At 40.9% G+C, this 4,067-nt stretch overlaps 1 pseudogene; it reads right to left on the minus strand.

Moving 5' to 3' along the window:
- Window positions 1–2,917: 2,917 nt before the first annotated feature.
- LOC104875826 lies at window positions 2,918–3,849 on the minus strand (annotated as a pseudogene).
- Between the last annotated feature and the right edge of the window lie 218 nt (window positions 3,850–4,067).

The raw sequence follows: 4,067 nt of genomic DNA on the forward strand, positions 1-4,067 counted from the left end.
CCTATTAACAGAATGAAAAGACAACCCACATAATAGGAGCAAATATTTGCAAATTATATGTCTGATAAGATACTAGAATCTAGACTATATAAAGAAATAAAACTAAAAAACAAAACCCATGATGAAGGGATCCCTATCATCTCATGCTATTGCCACATTATTCATATCAGATAAGATACGACATTAACCTGAGTGTCCATCAGTGGATGAATGGATAAAGAAAACGTGATATTTATATATTGAAATACAAGTGTCCCTCAGCATTCATGGAGATTTGTTTCCACACAAACTCTCTGTACACTAATGGTGGGAATGAAAAATGGTAAACACTGTGGAAAACAGTAGGACAGCTCCTCCAAAGTTAGAAATAGAATTGTCACACGCGTTAACTTTCTGTCACTGTGACAAAATACCTAAGAGACACATCTTCAAGGAGAAAAGCTTATTTTGGCTCATGATTTCAGAAGTTTCTGTCCATGGTCACTTGGCCCAATTGCTTTGGCCTCTGGTGGTTACAGTGCATCATGGCAGTAGGAGAGTGTGTTGGAGGAGGTCTGTTCATCTCATGGCTTCCAGAAAGCAAAAGAGAGTAAGGGTCCTAATATCCCCTTCAGGGGCACACCCCATGACCTAACCACCAGGCTTCTGCTATCACCAGGGCTTTAGTACAGCAGTACCTCAGATCACAAACTTAATGCTTACCACCGCTCTGGTTGAAAACCAAATTGGACAAGAACCAAATCAAATTTCCCCGTAAGGTCAACAATGAACCTAACCATTAAATTTGATTCAGTTCTTATCTAATTGAGTTTGTGACCAGAACCTTGGAAAGAATGAAACTTATGAACCAGGTATCACCACATATAGTCCTTGGGGCAACATTTAAGAGCCAAACAGTAACACTAGATGATCGACCAATTCCTCTTCTGGATATACACCCAAGAGAGTTGGAGTTAGGGGCTTGAAGAGATAAGTGTGCACTACCATTCATAGAAGCATTTTTCACGATGGCTTAAAATGTAAAGTTAACCCAATTGTCCATCACTGGGTGAATGGATAAACAAGTGTTGTATCCAAACAGCGGAATGCTATTCCATATTAAAAGAAAATGAAATTCCACAGTATCCTACCACATTGGATTTTGAGTACATTATGTCGCATGAAATAAGCTAGAGGTTAAAAACAAATACTGTATGATTTAATTATACGAGGTGTTTAGGGTAGTGAAATTATACAGACAGAAAGTAGAATGGTAGTTTGCAAATGCTGAAGGGGAAAGGAAGAGGAGATGTTTTAAGGGTACAGAATTTCAGTTTTATGAGATGAAAGAATTATGAAGACAGAGATAGTGATGGTTGCACAAAAATATGCATGCACTTAATACCACTAAACTGTACATTTAAAATTAAAATGGTAAATCTTATGCTATAGGTGTTTTAAAAATTTGGATAGGGGAGCTCCCCGCCCCAAAATCCCAGTTCTTCTCCATAAGATAACTCATATATGGGAGAATCAGTATTCTTCTCTGGGCTTCAGTTTCCTTGTCTTTAGAAGAATGGGATCGGAGTGGATGATTTCCAACCTCACTTCTAACCAAAATAATAGATTTTTAGAGGAGCAGATGAGCGTGGTTGTTGGTCCAAGGGCTATGGCATCAGAGACTCAGCTTCTCACTGGCTGCTGGTACTGATAGCTGGGGAGCTTTGAGGTAGATATTTAGCCTCGTAAATTCTGTACTTTCCATCTAATAAAACCAGGAACAAAGTGTACGTCGTTCATAGGGAAGTTGTGAATGTTAAATAATCAATGCAGAGTTTAGCATAGTGCTTGGTACACAGGAAGAGCTTAATAAATATCAGATTTTTAAAATTGAGCACTTTCTGGAGTATCTGAGTCACTCCTGAGACTCATAGGTGAGAATGGAGTAGTACAACACACTCCAAACTGAGTCCAGCCCAAACTGAGGAGGAACAGGAAGGTACGTTTTATGCTTGAAAACACAGATGTGGCTAAACAGAGGCCCAGGGCAAACTTCAAACTTCAACCACCTCCAACCTCCCTTGATTTATGAACAAAAAATTCATTTCCTCCTTACCTTTCCCCCAAAGTTCCCAGAGAAACACTCCATTTGTTCTGCTTTCTAACCTCTTCAAGCAAAACAGGAAAGACAGGAAAGAAATTGCTATTATTTACATTCAGTTCTAAAAAATGATTCAATCCTTGAATGTTTTCAGGCCTTTAATTTTGAATGCCAAAAAGATACCTCATCTTGTGCATAAAAATACAGAAATTTTCTTTTCAAATAAGAAGTAAATATTGAAAGTTTTATTTTTTGAAATTTAAAGAAAAAATGTATTGAAGATCTGAAAAACAATTCCTAAAAGATTGACTTTTCCAGAATACGGTGGCTACATGATGCATTGCGCCTCTCATGTTAAAATGTGCATTAGACACAAATGCAAAAACCATGAAACAATTCACCATTCTTCAACAATTTGAGCAAAGATAAAATGCCTAGGGAACAAGGACGACTTGCAAAGAAAAGGCTCATTAAGCACCATTAAAAAAAGAGCACAAATGCCTGAGTGTGTTCAGTTATACACACTGAGTTGGACCTTTGACACTAGGAATCAGAGCATCGTGTCACATAGCATTAACACGTATTATAAAAGCGCGTAGCATCAAAGTAAGAGAACCACCAGCACTCAAAAGCGGCTTTGTCAAAGAGGCAATGAAACACTCTACACCACGTCTCTCTGTTGTCCATCACTGAGTTCACTGGCAGCAACTTTGAAATGAAAAGGAAAAAGAAAAAAAGGAGCTGTAACCCCTTTTATTTTCTGTTTAAAGTCAAAACAAACATCAACTCTGTTACACACTAACATCTTCAAAGTACTTCATTTGTACAAGGGAAGGACTAGGAACAAAAACGCATTGACAGCGATCCAAACACAGGTGAGAGCGCCTCGCACTGCTTCTGATGGGACACAGGTGGGGCCACTTCATGATCACCGGCACTAAACAAAGTTGCTGAGTTCTTTGCCAGATACTTCAAATCATGAAGATAATTTAGTAGTAAAGCAACCCGGGACATGGTTGCATCAGGGCGATCAGCAAGGATCTCAGCGTACTGCAGTCTCTCAGATTTGTAGAGAAGGTGAGTGCCCGGCATCACGTTGAAGTTTTTCTTTATCCCTGCTACAACCTCATTAACAGCGTACTCCCGGTTATCTGTGTTTCCGCGAGATTTCTTATAATTTTCACAGTCCTCCAGAGTGGAATCCACATTCTTCTTGGCAGGAAGAAGGTAAAAGTGCTGTTTCAGTCTGGTAATTAAGTCTCAGTCATCAACAAGCCACGGTTTTAGCTCCTCGGGGATCTTGACTTTAACTTCAACTCTGTTCATAAATGTTTCTTCATTTTCAACAGCAGGATCTACCCGGGCCCTCTTCTTCCAAGGAAGCTGGGGTGTCTCACAGGTACAGCCACCATCTCCGTTACCAGGGGCCTTTTTTTGTTTGTTTTCACTTCAGCATTTTTCTGTGGCAGGCCAGGTGTCTCCATTTCCCGGAGCAGCCCCTCTCATCTTTCCCTCTGATATTGCTTCTGATTGGCTTTTTTGAAGCTCTCGCGGTTTCCGCAGAAGGGTGTCCACATGTTGGAGTACTCTGCTTTCTGGAACCCATTCATCCCAATTTTTATTCCAACCACTGTACCTGATGAAGAATTTCACTTGTTTGTCCTTCAGGGCGACCTTTACGCACACCGCTTCATAACGAAGAGGCCCATGAGAGCACAGTACTCGTTCACCTTCCTGGAACTTGGGCTTCTGTCCTGTTTGGGCGCCATTTAAAAGTGATTCGCCACCTCCTCCTTCTCCCACCACCCTCGATTACCGCCCCCTACTCTACCCAACCCCAGCTCGCCTCAGACGTGCTGTCAGGCACAGCCACTCTCCATCCTGGACTCAGTTTGCCAGCGCCCGCAGACTTCACAACGCCGCAACGGCCGCCCACCCTCAAAGTTTTATTTGAGGAATGATTTTATATCATTTTCTTTTCTGTTTT

The sequence above is a fragment of the Fukomys damarensis genome, unplaced genomic scaffold (assembly GCF_012274545.1).
Source record: "Fukomys damarensis isolate Sample0158 unplaced genomic scaffold, DMR_v1.0_HiC HiC_scaffold_33, whole genome shotgun sequence".
Classification (NCBI taxonomy): Eukaryota; Metazoa; Chordata; class Mammalia; order Rodentia; family Bathyergidae; genus Fukomys; species Fukomys damarensis.